This window comes from Diadema antillarum, unplaced genomic scaffold (assembly GCF_040938485.1).
Source record: "Diadema antillarum isolate AM-2024a unplaced genomic scaffold, OU_Dant_1.0 scf00000086, whole genome shotgun sequence".
In the NCBI taxonomy this organism is placed as follows: Eukaryota; Metazoa; Echinodermata; class Echinoidea; order Diadematoida; family Diadematidae; genus Diadema; species Diadema antillarum.
Window position 1 is genome coordinate 1,076,135 of NW_027270975.1, and position 20,282 is coordinate 1,096,416.

A 20,282-nucleotide genomic window follows, 5' to 3' on the forward strand; every position below is an offset into this window, starting at 1 on the left:
TAGATAATGTTCTAAAATGTTATGGTATTGATCATGGACATTTGGTTTTCATTTATTTTATTTTTTTAAAGGGTTAGATGAAATGTCTTAATTCCCCTGCATATTGCAATATTATCTGTGTCATGCAACACACAAGATTTGTTCATTTTTTTCTTGTAATAGTCATACTTACATGCAGGTTTTTGCAGTGTCACTTTGTACATTTTATTCATAATGAAAAATACTATAGAGATGTACATATTCCTGTTTTATAAATTGGCATGTTTATTCCAACCATATCATAGTTCTATTGTACATGTACAAAGTTGATTGGTCTGTTAACATTGGATCATTTTTTTTTTTCACTGAAATAAAAAGAAGCCATATTTTGCCATTCTTCACATTTTCAAAAGCAGTTGTCTATGAGTGTTTCTTTTCTGATGGGTATTGTAGCTTTATTTTTTTGTAATATCCACTCCAAAAGTATTCTCAGGCACTTCCTACTTTCTCAAATTGTACCAGCCTTAAAGGGACTGTGTTCTGGTTGAGGTGAGGATTTAGCTTTAACGGTTTGTGAGATACACTGTATTCAGAAACCACTCTATGAGATGTCAAAGAACATGCAATTCTAAGGGTATCAAAAGTTAATTTGATGAAAATTGGTTTTGAAATAGCTGAGATATCCAAAAACAAGGTGAAACAAAGAGATCGTAATAAACGGCGTGGCCTGGTGAAGGTGCAACAAAGAGATCGTAATAAGGTGCGTGGCCTGTTGCCTTTTATCGTTTTCACTTTTTTGGATATCTCGGCCATTTGAAAACCAATTTTCATCAAATAAATGTTGAATCCTTAAAATTACATGCTTTTTTCATATTTCATAAGAGGTTTCTCATTATCTCACTTAGGAATGTTATAAACCTGAATCCCCACCTCAACCAGTACTGTACAGTCCCTTTAAAATGCAATGATTATTTTCTTTGTACTCCATGTTTAAGTTGATTTTCATCTGCTATGTAAAATAAAAGAGAATGAAGAGTTTTAATGAAATTTGGCATTAATGAAAAAGTAATGAGATTTTAATTGTTTTCAGGAGGTATTACAATGTAGTCACAACTACTCCACACATGAGTGATGCTGTCATTATCTTGAATATCCTACAATGACTTACACCTAAATCTGCAATATGTTTCCTCTTTTTACATAAAGAAAGAAAAAAAAAAAGAATATGTATCATTTACATAAAACTTTGCAATGTGATTTTAAAAATACCTGTATGTACATGTATGTATATTTTAAAACATTCTGTTGATTCTATGTGCTGTCCTGACTGGCCTGGAGCTCCCATTCACATTTCCTTCTTTATACCCCCGCCAAACGAAGTTTGAAGGGGGTATATAGGAATCAGCGGACGGTCGGTCGGGCGGTCGGGCGGTCGGGCGGGCGGTCGGTCGGGCGGTCGGTCCGTTGCAAATCTTGCGTCGCGAACTACTTCCTCAGTTTTCAACCGATTCCCATAAAACTTGGCGCAGATGTGTACCTTGGGTTGTAGATGTGCAAGACGTATTTTTTGACAGTACCCAAAAGTACGTTGCCATGGTAACGGCATATTATGGGCAAAAATGGGTACAAATCTTGCGTCGCGAACTCCTCTCACAGTTTTTGATCAATTTTTATGAAATTAGGTACAGATGTTCATCTGAATATGTTAATGTGCAAGACACATATTTCCGTATTGGCAAAAAGTGCGTTGCCATGGTAACGGCATGTTATTGGTAAAATATAGGGCAAAATGCTTCATGGCAAAACTGCTTCATCAGTGTTCTTCCAATTCTCATGGAATTCATATTGAATGTTTGTCTTAGGATATAGGTCAGCATGACACATTTCTTGACAGTGACAAAAAGTATGTTGCCATGGTAACAGCTCACATATTATGAGCCAAAATGATGGAAAATTTTGTGTTGCAAACTACTTCCTCAGTTTTTGCCCAATTTCCATGAAACTTGGTACAGATGTGTGCCTTTGGTTGTAGATGTGCAAGACGCATTTTTTGACAGTACCCGAAAGTACGTTGCCATGGTAACGGCATATTAATGGCAGAAGATCAAGGAAAGATCTTGTGGATTTAACTACTTCCTCAGTTTTTTGACCAAAGCTTATGAAATGTGGCACACACCTTGATCTTGGTGGGAAGATGTGGAAGACATATTTTTCGGATGTGTCGGAAGCTGCATTGCCATGGTAACGGCATATAAATGGCAGAAGATCAAGGAAAGATCTTGCGGATTGAACTACTTCCTCTGTATTCGACTGAAGCTCATGAAATGTGGCACACACATTGGTCTTGGTGGGAAGATGTGCAAGACATATTTTTTGGACGTGTCGGAAGCTGCGTTGCCATGGTAACGGCATATTAATGGTGGAAGATCAAGGAAAGATCTTGTGGATTGAACTACTTCCTCAGTTTTTGACAAAAGCTTATGAAATGTGGCACACACAATAGTCTTGGTGGGAAGATGTGCAAGACATATTTTTCGGACGTGTCGGAAGCTGCGTTGCCATGGTAACGGCATTTAAATGGCAGAAGATCGAGGAAAGATCATTCCTTGGGTAAGACTGTCGTCACGGGGCGGGGGTATTAATCACCTTAAGTGATATTTCTAGTTTCTTCTAAAATGTCTACCAACCCCATAAAGAGGAAACAAACTTACTTCAGCATAAAGAGAGTCAAGTCAACTATGTAATTGTTCAAATCAGACAACTAACATGCTTCACAAAATGATATCAGTCACACTTGGATATACACATTGTATGCAATGATGATCCTCGCCTGCTTCTGTCGCTACCTCAAACTCCCCCACTGGGTCATGCATGACTCTCCCACTGGTCTATGCACACACACATTAAAAGACATGGTTTTGATGATAATTTTCAACAACATACCTTTCCTACTGTAATCATTGCTAGTTGTGTCATCAACACAAAAAATTCTATTATATGCCCCCTAAAAAAGTTGATTTATGTAAAAAGAAGTAGAGTTAAGTGGAGCTGTATGTAGGTCATATTAAAGACGTTTAAGATTATGATGACATCATCAAATCATCTTAGTTTGAGAATATGATCAGCATCACTGTTTTGTGAAATAACATGTAAAATTGTCAAGTCCCGCAGTCTGTATTTTAGGTCAGATTTTCATAATACCTATACAGATCCAACTGAAATATGAGTGAAGAAGATTGCACTACAATGAAGTGAGTTTTCCCTGTATAGTTCTGAGTGCAGTAGCGGGTTTGGGTGGGGTAGGGATATGCCAAACATCTCCTGCACGAGGAATTGCTCTAATATCGCAGTTTGGACAAGAAGCAGAAGAAGAAAGTCACATTAGAGTTATTGTCGTAAAGCATGTCCTTGTTTTAAAAAGATTTTCTGGCATTATTTTAGCACATGCGCTAAAACAGCTCGACGCCCAAGAGTTATATGGCTCACGAGACGTTGTAAAAAGTTCCATAGTCATATACACTCACGAGCTAGACACCCAAATAAAACAGGCCCACTAGCTAGATACCAAGTACAACAGACCCATGAGGTGGACTCCTAGGCAAATACGGCCCAAGAGCTCGACAGTATAATAGGCGAAAAAGGTTCACGAACTCGAAACCATGTAGACATACATTAAGTTCCGTGATGTAATATCAAAGTTTTGGTACTGTCATCGCTGGATAAGGAGACTACTACACTTCATGGAGCCATTATGGACTACAATACAGTGTATTAAGAAGATGTAACATATTTTCACTTTTCTACCATAATGAAAGAGCACTTGGCTTACCTCTTTCAGAAAGTAGGTGGATTATAACGGTTAGAACCCCATGAGCACCAAAAGGTGGACCTGCGCGCTATACAAATACTACTATCATTATCATCCTTAAATAACAATGCCAGTAACAAATCGATGGAATGTACACGTACATTTTCAAAAAAATGAAAATTTGTGGAACTCTCCTTAAATTTTCTATTGTTGTCCATCGTGACGTAACGAGATACAGCAGTCTTCTTGTCTAGCACAGACGGCACCGAAACTTTAAGAATTCATAAATTTTGAATCGTTGTTGGATTTTCCTCAACTTTCACTTGTGTTCTACTAATATCGCTGTCTTCACTCTATCCACATTTATATTTATAGGAAAATCAAATTTAACAAATGCTAGTCTGGCCGTAACAGTTATACAAATCGTTGTCTTGAAATAACAGGAACATCTTCATCTAGATCAGAGTCCTCTTGATTAATCATATTCCTGAGATTTGTCCGTGGAATTAAGTATAACATTCTTAGGAATATCATCTAATTTCTGGACTAATGTTCAGTTTTATGATAACAAGGACATCTTGATCAGAGACATCGTAATTGTAGTGTTGAGATTTGAATTGAATTGAATTGAATTGAATTGAATCGAATTGAATTGAATTGAATTGAATTGAATCGAATCGAATTGAATTGAATTAGATTGACTTATTTCTCATATTGCGCGACAACAATCAAAGACACTACCATAATCACAGGACAAAACAATATCAAAACCATCAAAATACAGTATGAAACATAGAAACTAGCAACAAACGTAAATGCAGTGATGTGACCAAATAGGTAACACAATGTTATTTTTGATAAATGACGGAACTAAAGCTTAAATCCACAATTATTATGAGTGTGAAATATGACGGAACCATAATGCTTGTAAACACTGGTCAGTTCCTTAGTTTGAATGCGTTTTTAGAATAGGATCATTATAGAGAACAAAATTTTTGAGACGTAAATTATCAATGAAGATGAATATATTTAGTTTTTGCTGATATTGATAATGAATAAGAAAAGGAAAACGAAAAAAGGTAAAAAGTACCACGTTTACTTCCCTTTGATAAACACCTCTTTTAACTCGGGGTTTAGTGAAAAAGAATATACAAAATGTCAGGCTGAATCTCAATCTGCATGAACGCCAAAGGATGAGAAACAATCTCGTTGGAAACATAGCGGATTAAATGGTTTCACTGTCGTACGTTTTAAACACCAAAGATTTAAGCAGGGGCGGATCCAGGAATTCTGTAAAGGGGGTGGGGGGGGGGGGGGGGGGGGCGCAATATTTTCTGGTGCCACTTCCGGGTTTCATTCCATTTTTTTTCTTTTTATTTCTTTTGTTTTTAACGATATATAAAGGGGGGGGGGGGCGTGCGCCTCTTGCGCCCCCTCTGGATCCGCCGCTGTTAAGTGTGCTTTTGAATATAAGAGAGGGAAGAGCTAAATAGTGACGTCATCAAGGAGGTCATTCCAGACTTTAGGACCATTGTACTGCAATATTTCAGGCCAAAAACGGTTCCTGTAAATGGTAAATGCAAAGACCGACTTTGTCGGGTGGAATAAGCGTGAAATTCATTGTTTCTTTAAAACTTTATGGTGGAATATTTGAGCATAAATATGCCAACGTTGGCCCTATACAACTTACATAAAATGAATCCATTCTTTAAATACTTTATCTGAAAAGAATGATCGTATTGACTATATATTTGTATAAGGAAGAAATGGGAGGTGGGTTCTTGTATACTTATTCTTATAACACATCTGGATAAGAAGAAATAATTCAATATTTCTCCACGCTAGGATACCATGATAAATGTATGAGTTTATCAAGGTACTGTACATTTTTTTTTTATAGAATGTTAACAAGAAAAATATCTAAGTTTACAAAGAATTCCCTTCACGTTTACAAGTTTAGATGAATTTATATATGAGGTATCTATAACGGTATGGATACGAGGAGGATATTACGATCACGATGTGAAAAGAATATTATTCGTGTATGAGTCATCTGTAAAGAGGAAAAAGGAAAGCAGATCTAACGAGCTAGGGAACTCATTGATAGAGTATGAAAAAGTTGTCGGCAGATTATGAGCCTTGTGAAACAACATTCAATATGCTGAGTGCCCAAGTCACATATAAACACGGATGCTCAAGGATCTACACCTTGATCCGGGGAAATCCGGGGACGTCCGGGGAGATCCGGAGAGATCCGGGATTTTGGTATGACTGTACACACGGTATCAACACGGCAGCTACACGGGTAAGGCCGGACGAGCGCGGCGTCTACATGGACAAACACAGCATCTGCACGGATCAACACGGCAGCTACACGGTTCAACACGGCATCTACACAGCAGCCACACGGACCACCCCGGATGCGGATTGCTCTGCCAACACGGCAATCCCCGGATGACGCCGGATGTTTCTGACCTCCAAAAGTTGCCGTGTTCGCCTCCTGGCCTTAACACGGATCTCTCCCCGGATCAGATCCGGGGTGGTCCGGGGTGATCCGGGATATCTATGTGACTGGGGCATTATCGTTTGTACATCCTTCTGATCGACATTTTTTTTAAATCTATATGACTGCACCCACTTATTTTTCCCATAAAATTTTTGTGGTAGAAAATAATTTGATATCGCCCGCGGAATACGAGCGGAACATCAATGGAACGGGGTCATCCCACAAGACCGACACCCATTAGTCATACAGCCCACGAGTCCTACAGTCCACGAGTTAGACACTAGGTAAATAAAGCCCATGAGACCGACATTTAATAGGTAAAAACATCCCACGAGTTCGACAGATACAACACGGGGTTTAATTTGTCGGTCTCGTGGGCTTTGTTTGCTTAGTGTTGAACTCATGGGCTGTATGACTCGTGTTCTGTGTAACTCGTAGGCTGTATTATATGGCTCGTGGGTGTCGGTCTCGTGACGTGCACCAGATGGATTATCATTTTTTTTAATACATTTTGAAAATTATTATAATGATCTTGCGTCTGTCAAAATGTATCAATAATATGCATTGTTACCAATTAAATGTTACCTATTTTATCACAGATATTCCATTCATTGAGGTACCCTTTATGTTGTTTTTAATGGAAAAGACTTCAAGAAACGTGCTTAATATTTAACATTTAGGTGCTTTGCATGAATCTGTATCATAAATTTCTTTGCATGAGCGACTTTATGTGATCTAGCATCACTAGTGAATGGAATCTTACTGTTCTTTTGTGTATTCAATGTGTTTCTTTAATAATATGGATTTGATATCATTGAAGGAAAAGGAAATTCGAAGGAAACAAAAAAAAGTGCGCTTGCTTGCACGTGTGCGTGTGTACAATAATTTGCCGTCTGTTTTTATCAGAATTAACAGAAGGGCATAAGTCAGTCAGTCTGTCTGGAAGATTAAGTATGCACAAAGAAGAGATCAAACAAGTAATGATTTGTTCTGTTTTGCTTCTTTCTTTTAAGACAATTTCAACCGATGTGTCTTATTGTCATTCAGTACAATAGTAGGCTATTCAGCTCTTAATGTTATTTAGTTTAATTCGCTATGTCACTCAATTGTTTCACTTTTTTTAGATTCTCATCAAAAGTATATTGTTCCCTGCTATTTGATTAGTAACGTTAACATCGTGTTCCTTTTATTTACATTCGACGTGTGTAGACATATGTGGTATTTAATATAGGGATGATGAATTGAAAATAAACTTGAACATGAACTTCTGTAAAGAGTGGACATCTATCTTTTTTTATTCATTCATTTTTTTAAAACCAGTGACTGTCATATACGTTCATAGATCCCACATGTGTAAATGATGTACGTTGATTTCTAAGGTCGCTCTGTCCATTTGAAAGCTTTGATAGAACATATTGCTCCAGTAATGCAAGAGGTGTTATTATTTTTGTATTTTGTGGTCAACGCATGAACCTCGGTACAGTATGTATACAGAATTAAGGAGTTGTGTATATGCCTTCTTGATGGAATCAACTTAACTGCACTGACCACAGCTATTCCTGTCAGTCATTTCATATTTACAGTTATCAACTTTGATAATTTATGTCTTTATTAGGAAGAAGAAGTCACATGACAGCGTAGGCGTATATTTCTGTTTCAATTCATCTTTTCTACTTTCGTCATGATCATAGTATCGAGGGGAAAAAGTAATACTGACAACCATCGTAGATGGCGCTCAACATTCTTTTTTCCTTCTCAAAGATGGTTATGAATGAAAACAGCAGGTGATTGCGAATCGTGCTGAAGAATGGTCTGAGCTCACATCGCCGGGGCGCAGCACCACTTTGTACTCCCCGGGTAGTCAAGGGGCACAAGAGATCAACTACCTGTGTCTGAGTGATGTCGTTTCACGGCACGATGATATCGGGTATGTATTGAGTTTTGATATCACGGTGAGTGTGATCGTGTCGCCTATCGAAGGAAACTTTACGAGGATCTAACGTTTCGGAATCACTGAAAATATGAGCTGGTCGGATCGGAAGGAGCATCGGTTGTACAACCTCACGAGAAAGTGGAATGAGAGATGGGGCGACCAACTCGGCAGCTTTGGCCTTGCATCCTTGGAGGATTACGATTCCGACGACGATGTCGAGGGGGTAAGAGACTTTCCAAACGTAAATATTCCGTAATGAAATATATGTTTTGCGTGATTAGGGAGTGTGATCCAGAAAAGAATTATGTTGTGTGAAGATATTGTAGTGCTTGTGAAGGGTAAATTCGTGTGGAGTTTCGATGCGTATTGCGCAACATCACGGTCTGGACCTGTTGGCCCGTTTTGAGTATGGTACTCTGGAGGAGGGGACCTCCCCAAGGCTCCATGAGCTCAGCTTTGTGAAGGTCGACAGATCAGTGAGGTGTTATGGTTTATGGGACAGTGTGCGTATTTGAGTGTTTGTCTAGACGAGGAAATTTTGTTCAAGAGGTTGTTGTCACAGAAAGAAAAAGTTGCATACTTAACAGCAAATGGCCATCAATCTTTAAAAGTCTCCCAAATTTCTTTTCCCCCATTGCTTTCACAATTTATGGTCATATGTACAGTAAGTGTATTTGCATACTTACAAGCTACACCTGTAGTCACACCAATAAGCAGAATTCCAAGCAAGTAGGTCCTTTGTGGACAGTATATATTTTGCTGTTACTATTGTCATGAGGTAACACTACGTATGCCTGGGATTTGTGGATTTATCATTGACACAACAAAGGAGCCCACATTCTTTTCTGTATCATCTTGAATACAGAAAGCACCCTTTAAACTAAGAACAGTTACAAACACAAACTTCTCCACACATTTGTAGATGTGAAAAGAAGTGATCAGACACGCTTCAGCAGTCCAAATAAGTTGGTAGTGTGTTTTTCCATCACATTTTTCATCCCTTCTCTGGTGACCTCGGTTTATCCAGCCCAACTTTCCACCCCAGCTTTGTATTCTGAGATCTGTTAGAATTGAAATGGAATAAGTTGTTTGCTCTTTGTAGTTGTATGCCCTGGTATTTTTTGTTTGATGTAACCGTAAACATTTTCTTGGCACTGGATTAGGCATGCTGGCTCTCAAGAGAAGTATAGACCTGTCCCAATAGACTGGTTTGAATAGACTCCTGCTGTGCAGTTATCATGGCTAGTGGCTTGAATGGTCACTCACTGGCCATGAAGTGAACAAAAAGTCCAGCCTTTGATGCAGGGAAACAAGGCAGATAAATGTGCTGTAAGTGCTGAGATGGCCTTAAAACATGATCCACTTGATTTAGCTGGATGTTTTGGTAGCACTCAAGCAAGCTCCTTTAAGTACTTGTGGTTGTTTATGCATTGGTAAAGGATTTTAATTAAGACTTTTCATTATGCACTGTTCAAAACAAACTAATTGGAAGTTAGTGGTATACTGAATGAGAATACTGCACCATCACCAATAATAATCATCACCTAAAAAGAAAAAAGAGGATAATTCCTTTGGATACATTTATAATTCTATGCTGATCCACACACAGACCTGTGCTGCAGGTGCTGAAATTGAAAAGTTAGATCATTGAAAAGAAAAGAAATGCTAATAATAGCCACTATTTGTATTAATTAACTGGTGAGGGACTTTGCTCTAAAATTCTGCTCCACAGTCCTGAAAGGCTCTTCCTTGTTTGTGTGTACATTTTTGCTAAGCATGAGTAAGTTTGGACTTTGTGATATTAGGAACAAGCATGTGTTTTGGCTTTAAGAATATCTTAGCTGAGTTTTGATCATAACAGCAGCAGCAACAACAACAACAACAAACACACAAATCCTGGAAATTTCAGGACTTTCAGAAGAATTAATCTATTTAGAAGAATTAATCTATTTGAATCGAGATAATTCTTTGACCCCCTGGAAGTAAACAGACAAACAACTTTTGTTAGAAAATATTCACAGGTGTGAGACCTCATAGAGTATGACATCTCCAAACAAGTTTTTTCCAAGGCTGTTCTACAGCTATTGATTTAGAGTTTGACTTGTGTGTGTGTGTGTGTGTGTGTTTGTGTGTTTGTGTGTGCCTTTAAATGCTGGTTGGGAGTGTGAGCAATTGGAATGAATATCAGACATCAAGTGGATGTAAAGCAATGAATGAAATCGAAATGAAACAAAAATTGGAGAAAAAATCTTAGTGTAAAGCCATTGTGTCATTCAAAACAGCATAATGATATCATCTACTAAGTATGGAATCATCTCTTGGAGGAAAGCATTGAGCTAATACCATCACCTCCTGTGTATCGTTTACTCCTGTCACAAATGCATGGATCTTTCTAACTCAGATGTATTAAAATCTTTGAGGTTAAGAGTCCTTAAAATCTTTCTGTATTTTCAAACCAGAGAATTTTGCCCTGCAAAGTAAAAGTATTATTCTTTGTTTATAAAAAATTTGATTTTCTGTTACAAATGAAGTGCTAGTTTTGGATGAGCACAGATATCTAAAATCACAAGGTGCAATTCAAATATGATTAATTAGTATCTAAAGAGCAGCCATAAGTGGTATACATTGTATTGGAATACATGGATTTGAGATGATTGTTACAAATGAACTTAGATTTATCTTCAACAGTCAGAAGTGATGGAAATAAAGAGATCAAACCTGTACAAGACGTCATGGCGTTTTTGGTTTTTTTTTTTTTTTAAAGAAGCGATAAGATTGCATGGTTTAGGAGTAGAATGTGCCTTTAAAGTCAAATGCTACTCAAGTTCTTGTTGACTTATAGTAGCATAAGGTGGAGTGCACATAGGTCATTTAAAGTCAGACATTAGGTAAAAGATAAGAAACTGAAAAGATGAATTGATATCGATCACAATGGTATATTTACAAATTAGATGAGTATCCATTGCTAAGTTATTACAACTTTACAATGATTTGATGCCAAGGATACATTTATTTTGTCATACTGTATTTCAAAGTGGGAAAAGGTTGTGTATATGTCAATGGGAGCCTTGTTTAATGTTGACATCACCATACTATCATGATTGCAGTTGATGTTCATGATCAGCATCACTGTTATAGGAAAATATATAAGTTTCTATTTGTTTAAAATAAAAGGTCTATTTATTTAGAATGTAACTTTCACTCAAATTCTTTGGTCATACTCTGTTTTAAGAATCAGAGACTTTCAGTGTTATTGTGTATTCATCTTTTTTCTTTGTTTTTCGTATGGCAATGCCAAATGAAATAGGAATGATAATGATGATAATTAAATAATGATAATAATGAAAACAGTAATGATAGCTTTCATGATATAGGAAAACCTGTAATTGGTCTATGATACTGTATAGCACTATATATAGATTACCCAGAGTGTTAACCACATAAAGACTGCTTATTTTTACAAAAGATTTTGTGTGTTTGTGTGATTGTGAAAGATAAGAGTAGGCATAAAGTGCATATTTATGTCAAGAAAGAGCAAAAGGTATCACACTTGGTTGCTTCCATGTCACAGGCATTTGTTGATAGAACAACAGACATTATACCTGGTTGGAAAATTGTAGATCTGGTCGCTAAAACTGCATGAAATAATAATTCTCTCAATAATTTCAATTTGAGAGAGTTTTGTATTTTATAGCAAAGTTTTACAGATATGTATACATGTGTTGTTTATATTAGTATGTGCAAACACAGAGCTGCTGATATGAGCATGTGTAATTTCTCTTATCAAAGTGAAATATAAGCCTATATTTCTGAAGAAAAAGAAATGTCCAGTCATTGTTTCATATCAGAACTGGCCATAAGAGAAAACTATTGAGCCTTGCAAACTGTTGCAGCACAGTAGCATTCACAGTAGTGCCATTATGCGTAGGAAAAGCTTTCATAGAATTTGTTGTATATAGAGCTACAATGTGGTAATCGCTTGTGCCAAATTATGTAGGGCCTAGCCTTAAAGGGTACTGAGAGCCCTCATAAATTAGTGCCAAATTTGGTGTGTGTAAAGAATAACATTTTATATCATGCAGGACATGTAATTATGTCAGTATGGATTGCTTCCAAGTGTGAGAGAGAAACAAATACCTTGGAAACTGTTCATTCATATAACACCTCCCAGTTTCTATTCATGAGATAAAAGAGTCTAAACGTCAAAATTCAAGATATGACCCATGATCTTTTTGACATGTTTGTCGCATTCATACACATATCTATGAATTACATCCTCTATTAAAGACATTCTTCTAGGGGACATGTTCCTTCAAAGTTAGCTGCTCCAGAGCTGCCAAGTAAATTTATGCCTAACTCAAGTTTTATTGAAATCAAACAATTAGAAAGAAAGTGTGCTATGTTTTACTGGAACAGTGAAATCAGTCACAATATCCTATTTGGATGAGGTAATGATACTATGATCTTATATCTCTCCTACTGCCTAGTCTCCTACTTCTCGTAGAAGCATCTTCTCTAAGGTCTTGTTAATTTTTACATAAATTAAAGAGTATAATAAATATTGTATCCTTTGCATCAATTTGTTCTGCAGTTGGAATGATTTATCAGTTATGACTTCATAAAGGGGAAGAGGGTAATATTTGCTTAAAAGAAAGAGAATGGTTTCAGACATTTGTATTTAATGTGCAAACTAATGGCAGAGTATCGAAGCAATGACATTGCATTGTCTAATTGCTGAATTTGTCATTTTTGAAAGGTAACGTCGTGTTCACCAAAACATGTCAAATCAAAGATTATGGACTTTCTCATTGCTTGCATAATTTTATGAAACTGTGATGGACATTCTGATTGTTTGGCTTAACTCTTAACAGTAAACTTGAACACAAAGTCAGATATCCCTTTAAAGTACAGTAGACTGTGTATATCCTACACTAGTCTGGTTTGTGGTTTTCAATGCATAATGGAAATATTCATTGAATCTCCTGTGATTCCTTTTGTCAAGATTCTTAAATAGAAATGGATTTTGTCACTCCTTTGCCTTCCACATCATGACAACTTGAATCAAGTTCACTGTGGGAGTAATCAACTGCATCTTGTAACCATCAGTTTGATTCAAAAGTTTATGAAGATCGATTATTTTGCTTGAAATGAGGTTGCAGCAAGTGTCAAAAGACAGACTTCTTTGCCCTTGGCAAAGAAGTTTATGTACTGTATTTTTCTACAAGCCTCCCCAAGGTGCTTTGCATAATGCACCATCAGGTTCATGAAAGGGGATGACGAATGGCCCCCTTTAGGTTAGCTATAAACATACTGGGGATAAACACAACATGCTGAGCGATGAATTAAGCAGGAATGTGTACCCGCCTTGGTCAGAGCCATAATTGATCATAATGTTGATGGGAATTGGTGGAGACGTGTGTGTGCAGTGAGGTACAGAGTGAAGTTCAAAAGCTCAGCATGCAAGCTGGCCATTATAAGCTCACAAGAAATGAACAGTAGAGTACATGGCTTGTTTGTGGTATTTTTATTAGAATTTTGTCTTCTTTTTCTTTCTTTTTTTCTTTTTTTTTTGTTCCATATGACTGATGGAATGTAGGGTCAAGACTGGCTCAGACTTCTTGACCACAAATTTATGTTGTATCGTCATGTTTGTTTTTCCTTGTAGAAGCCAACTGTCTTCATTTACTAGCCTTGATTGATCTTCTTTTTTTTCTTTTTTTAGCGTCCATCATTCTTACGGGAAATGAATATATTGAAAGCAATATTTCCAACAAGGCAATATGTCTCATTGAGATCCAATGTCAGGAATAATGGAGAGAGGTGATAATTTGATCTACCTCAAGGAAACAGTTTTATTGACATTCAGCCTAGCTGCTACAAATTTGCAGGCAGCAGTCTGAGGAATTCATACAGATCACTGTAATTAACATTAATGATTCATCAATTAGAATTGTCACAACATTTCTGTCACGGAGGACGCATCATCTGACATTTCCATCAGAGTTAAGAGGTTTTCCTCTTGAGGTAGGCATGCATGGGAAAACTTATAAAGTAAAAAATATACATATATATCTTGTGCTAACACTTTTGCCTCTTGTAAGGGAAAGGGAAGTCAGATTAATGTAAATTTCTGCTGTGATGACAAATATCATTAACAAATTAGATTTTATGGGAATGTGGAGGGTCAGTGAAAGATGATTCCTTCCTTTAAGGAAATATGCCCTCCGTTTGCCAGGTATTCGCGGAGAGAAGCAGAGTTGAGAAGGAGCAGGTTAAAGGGATTGTATAGTTTTGGTTGAGACCTAACATCAGGTTTCTGTCATTTTTTTTGGTGAGATGATGAACAACCTCTTATGAAATATGAAAGAGCATGTAATGTCAAGAGGAACTGAATGTTTATTTGATGAAAATTGCTTTTGAAATGGCTGAGATATCCAGAAAGAGCAATTCTAATTAAAGGTGGGACCCACCTTTTGTTACAATCATTTTGTTATACTTGTTTTTTTTTATGTTTCAGCCATTCCAAAACTGATTTCAAACAAATAGACTTTGAAGTCCTCTTAGAATGGTATGTTCTATGCTATTTTATAAGTGGTTTCTTGGTATCCCGCAAAAAGTTAAAGGCCCAATCCTCATCTCCACCATTACTGTATCATCCCTTTAAGAAAAAAATCTGAGTAATACCTTTTGGTACGAACAGTCAAAAATGAATAAATGAGATGATGCAAATACTTTTTTAAAATTTATTCCAGCAGAATCAAAAGTTAGTATTAGCCAGAAAATAAAGTCGCATTATACAGTTGAGTTATTAATTTCCAATTGAATTTATGAATCATTTTGAGCAGGACAGATAATTGATAATGACTATACCACCTCTGAGAAAAATGAATTAGAATATTCTAAGTATGCCAATTCAATATTCTGTGTTAACATATGTTTCATAACGTCTGTTGAGACTGAGAAGGGTGTTAAGTTGTCTAAACACTATGGGTTTTGTGACAACTTAACGCCCTTATCATTTTCAACAGACGATAATAGGCCTATGTGACCAAGTCATCAGCATTACAGTCATGTTTACTTACAGGATAAGTCACCTACAATTCATGGAGTTTTTTTTTTTTTTTTTTTTTTTTTTTTTGGGGGGGGGGTATTCATTCAGTTACAGAGAGGGTAGATACTATTGACTTAAGCAATGAACTTCATGATAAGATAAATGTCCCTATGCCAATTTTCTCCCTGCCTCATAAAATCTTGGAAGTATGCCACCATGGGATAATCTTGTTTATCCACATAGAACACATGTACAGATAGGTTGAGCAGTTTTTTTATGCTTGTCAAATTTGGCCAAGTTCCTCTTCAGCTTTGTGTCATCATGCTCCAATTAATTAATCTTCACTTATTGTAATTAATTTTCGAGGGGGAGGGGCATTAACATGACCATGTCTTGAGTACTTGTAACATTTATTGTCAGTGGTGACAAGGGTGACATAACATCTCTGGCACCTTATTTTTCTGTTTTGATAATCAATTCAGCGTGATATTCTCTGTGAACTATTTTTGTTGCTAAAAAATGTAGACTTTGAAGTAAAGATTTCATTAAAGTCCATGTCTGTTACAATATGTGAATACTTGAAATTTCAAAATGTACTGAGAAACAGTACAACTACAAAACTTCAAAAGATTCAGTTATTTCTGATCGATGAAATTGAATCTGTATGCAGTGTGAACAGTATCTTTTTTTGAAACTCTTGTGAGCAATATCTTGTATTGAATTGAAATTTGTGTGAAATTCTAAGTGCATGAAAAGGGGATTGAAGTTATTGTCATTCTCTTTTTACTCTGAATGTTAATTGTGCCTGCTGAAATATATGTATAGTTATAGGCCCTATACAAAGACACAGTAAAGCTACAAGGCTTCAAAAGATTAAATCATTTGTAAAGAAATGGAATCTTTATGCAGTGTGAACAGTTTCCATATTTGAAACATAAATCACTATAAGGCCTCATTAAATTCTAGCATTGACAGTTTTACTGTGTAAGGTGGCCAGGATCTCTCCCAGACCTGATTTATCTCTCAAAGTTGGAGGATGTTTCAGTCAACCTGCTGTGCAAATAGCTCTGATCCTGACACTCCTTTGCCCTATTAGAGGGAGAGAAAGAATGAAGAAAAAGAAGAAATTGATAAATATGGCCTTAAGGAGAGGAGAGGAAGGGAAGGGGAAGGAGTATACATACAGGGAGAAGGAGGAAAAGAGAGAGGGAGAGGGGGAAGAGGAAAGATAGATAGGAACCATGAGAAATTGATAAAAGGAGAAGAGAGGTGGATAGATTGTCAAGGAGATTGAAATATTCAAATTGGTAGATAAGTAGGTAAATAGGGCAAGAGATGTAAGGAGACAGGGAGATGGAAAGAAAGGATGTGGAGATTTAGAGATATAAAGATTTACACCCCATCAGTATGTTTTGCTTTGATTAAGTTTGTATGTGTAGTACCATATATTTCAACACATCTTCTTGATGACAAAAGAAAAAGGAATAGAAAACAAACAGAAGAATAATCTGAGAAGGAGAAGAAAATCTGGCCTAGATGCGATGTGTGAGAATAAGAGTTGCAGGGAATATGTGCAAAAAGGAATAACTGAGATAGAGCTTCCAGCATAATAGTTAGTTTATCATTACATTGAAATTATACAGAAGGCAGACAGTGGGACAAGGCAAAGGCTGGATGAAAGATTTGAAAAAAAAGGACTAAGCACAGGTAAACTTTCCCATTTCATGCCTGGCTGACCAGTTGATATCTACATGGAAATTCCCCATTGGTCTACTTTAGTGAGCTCTCCCAGTCTTTTCTTTCCTCTTTCGTAAAAAGAAAAAAAAATCAAAGCCCAAGTGGATTGGCTGGCATGAATACAGCAAGACAATTAAATGTCCATCTTAGATTGTTGTCTGAACGATGTGTGTTTGAGCAATAACCCCAGGCTGTAGAAGTGTATTCATTATTCAGGATATTGTGCAAGCCTTTTCAGTGAATGGGACATGGGCTGAACAGACACACACTGGAGGATAATTGCTGCTGACTCTAAAGTTCCACCTTATTTTATTATCTGTGCCATGACTCTCCAGAATGGGGAGACCAGGGAATATAACCAACAAATGAGAACATGTTATAGTGGAGAAACACTGAGGGAATTCTATTGATTCAGTTCATGTTTCTCAGCTGTGAGAAACACGCTTAACCAGAAACGCATTGTTGTTAACACAGTGTGCTGAAAATATTTCACTGTCATGTTTGTGAGTGTGTGTGTTTGTTTGTATTGCTTGATGGTTCATGATCATATTATTGATGTTTTGTTGTAAGAGACCTGGAAATCAAATTGATGTCATTAATGCTACTTTTGCAGTTTAAAGTGTGAAGTACACATCTTGTATACTACTACTCAGCTGTGAAAAGTGCACTTGATTTTCTAGCATACACAAATGTTGTATACATCTCTTTCTGTGATTCATTCATTTCAAACTTAAAGCTGTGGTTTGACACACTGAGATGCTTTCGAATGGCGGTGTAGATTCATTGGCTGGCATTCTACAAATCTCTGTTGGACAGGGGCGTCACCAGCTGTTTTTCAAGGGGGGTGCGTTTTGACAGTAAATGTAAACTGTGAGATTTTTTTTTTAATTGATTTATTGGCTCCTGTGTCATCATGTACATTTATACATACTCTATGTAGATTATTATACATGTGATTGTGTACATACACGAATCTTTCGCTATGAAGGACTATACGGGGGTACATTATGTGACGGTGTGAGTTCCTCGGCGATGATCCATTCCTCTCCTTCAGTGCGGAGGATGTGGGAGGGGGATACCCCCTCCCACGGTAGGAACTTTTTGTAAAAACAAGAGTGTAAAAGTCGCGTTTACAGAGCATAGTGAAAATAAAAATACTATGAAGGACTATTACGGAGGTACATTATGTGACGGTGTGAGATCTTCGGCGAGGGAGCGAAGCAACCGCGCGGGAGAGGGTGTAGGAGGACTTTTTGTAAAAAGAAAAAAAAAGGAGAATTGCATAACAATTAAATGCGAGCGAGCGGAGCGAGTGAGCTTGAAAATTTTGATATTTTACAATCCCAAACTGCGGTTTGTAGCTATATTTTTTCGCTTCGGAAATGAAGGGGGGCGCATCGGGCGCAACTGCTTACAATTACTAGCAGCAACATGAGGATAATGGCATAACGATTAAATGCGAGCAAGCGGAGCGAGCGAGATTGAAAATTTTGACATTTTACAGTCCAAAAACTGCCGTTTTAGCTCTATATTTTCGCTTTGGAGATTAATGGAGGGGGGGGGGGTGTCGCACCGGACGCAACTGCGCGCAATTACTGGCAGCAACGTCAGGAGAATGGCACAACGATCAAATGCGAGCGAGCGAAGCGAGCGAGCTCGAAAATTTTGGCATTTAACAGTTTAAAAAATGCCGTTTTCAGCTACATTTTTTCGCTTTGAAATTTTAAGGGGGGGGGGGGAGGGGCGCACCGGGCGCAACTGTTGGCAATTACTGGCAGTAACATCAAGAGAATGGCAAAGCGATTAAATGCGAGCGAGCTTGAAAATGTTGACATTTTACATTAAAAAAATTACCGTTTGTAGCTATATTTTTTCGCTTTGGAAATTAAGCAGGGCGCACCGGGCGCAATTGCTGGCAATTACTGGCAACAACATCAGGAGAATAGGATAAAGATTCAAATGCGCCTACCTTGAAAAATTTGACATTTTACGGTCAAAAAACTTCCGTTTGTAGCTATATTTCTTCGCTTTGGAAATTAAGGGGGCGCACTGGGCGCAACTGCTGGCAATTACTGGCAGTAACATCAGGAGAATGGCATAAAATTGAATGCGAGCGAGCAGAACGAGTGAGCTTGAAAATTTTGACACAGTCAAAAAACTGCCGTTTGTAGCTATATTATTTCGTTTTCGAAATCAAGGGGGGGGGGGGGGGAGGTGCCGCACCGGGCAAAACTGCTAGCAATTACTGGCAGCAACATCAGGAGAATGGCATAACGATTATATCGTCTGTATCACTTCAGTCAATCAATTTTCCTTACAACGTTTTTGTTACCCAAGGTTCCGCAATTATGTTTGTTTTTTTTTTCAATTTACTTTGTTTTGATTATGCAACCTTATTCTATGTTACCAAAGAAAGTGAAATGCTTATGTTCTTTTCGAAAATTGAAATAAAGTTTGAATTGAATTGAATTGATTAAAATGCGAGCGAGCGGAGCGAGCGAGCTTGAAAATTTTGACATTTTACAGTCTAAAAACTGCCGTTTATAGCTATTCCTTTTCGCTTTGGAAATCAAGGAGGGGTGGCGCACCGGGCGCAACTGCTGGCATTATTGAATACTGGCAGCAACATCAGGAGAATGGCAAAGCGTTAAAATACGAGCGAGCGGAGCGAGCAAGCGTGAAAATTTTGACATTATACAGTCCAAAAACTGCCGTTTGTATAACTATGTTTTTTTTTCGCTTTGGAAATTAAGGGGGGGGGGGCGGTGCGCCACTGGTAGTCAAGGATGTCGGTTTATGTTCATGATTGGGGGAGGTATGACCAGCGAGGGGGCGTCGAAGTGACCAAGCGGGGGAAGGATGTCCAAATTCTGCACTTTAAAGCATCCCCTAGTTGTTTGTGTTTGTGTGTGTGTGTGTTTTATACGTGGAAAAGTTGGGAAATAGCCCAGGTCAAGTCTTATTATTGGCAATGCAAGGCTTTTTATATAGACTATAGTATGTACACAGCAACACACAGTGATCTAGTTTTGATATAACGAAGTGTAAGGTACAGAGGTGTACATTGTACATCACATTGCGCAACATTGCAGCGACTCTTTGCCGTTCGGATGTTCTGAGTACACTGCTCCATCCTGCTTATCATTCGGAATGCCAACCAGGAATCACACATGAATCACAATCTTTTCTTCGGCTCCGGGCTTTTTGAACAGTGTTTCACACTATTGATGCCTCTTTAATTATGGTTAAAAGAAATCTTAGAGAAAAA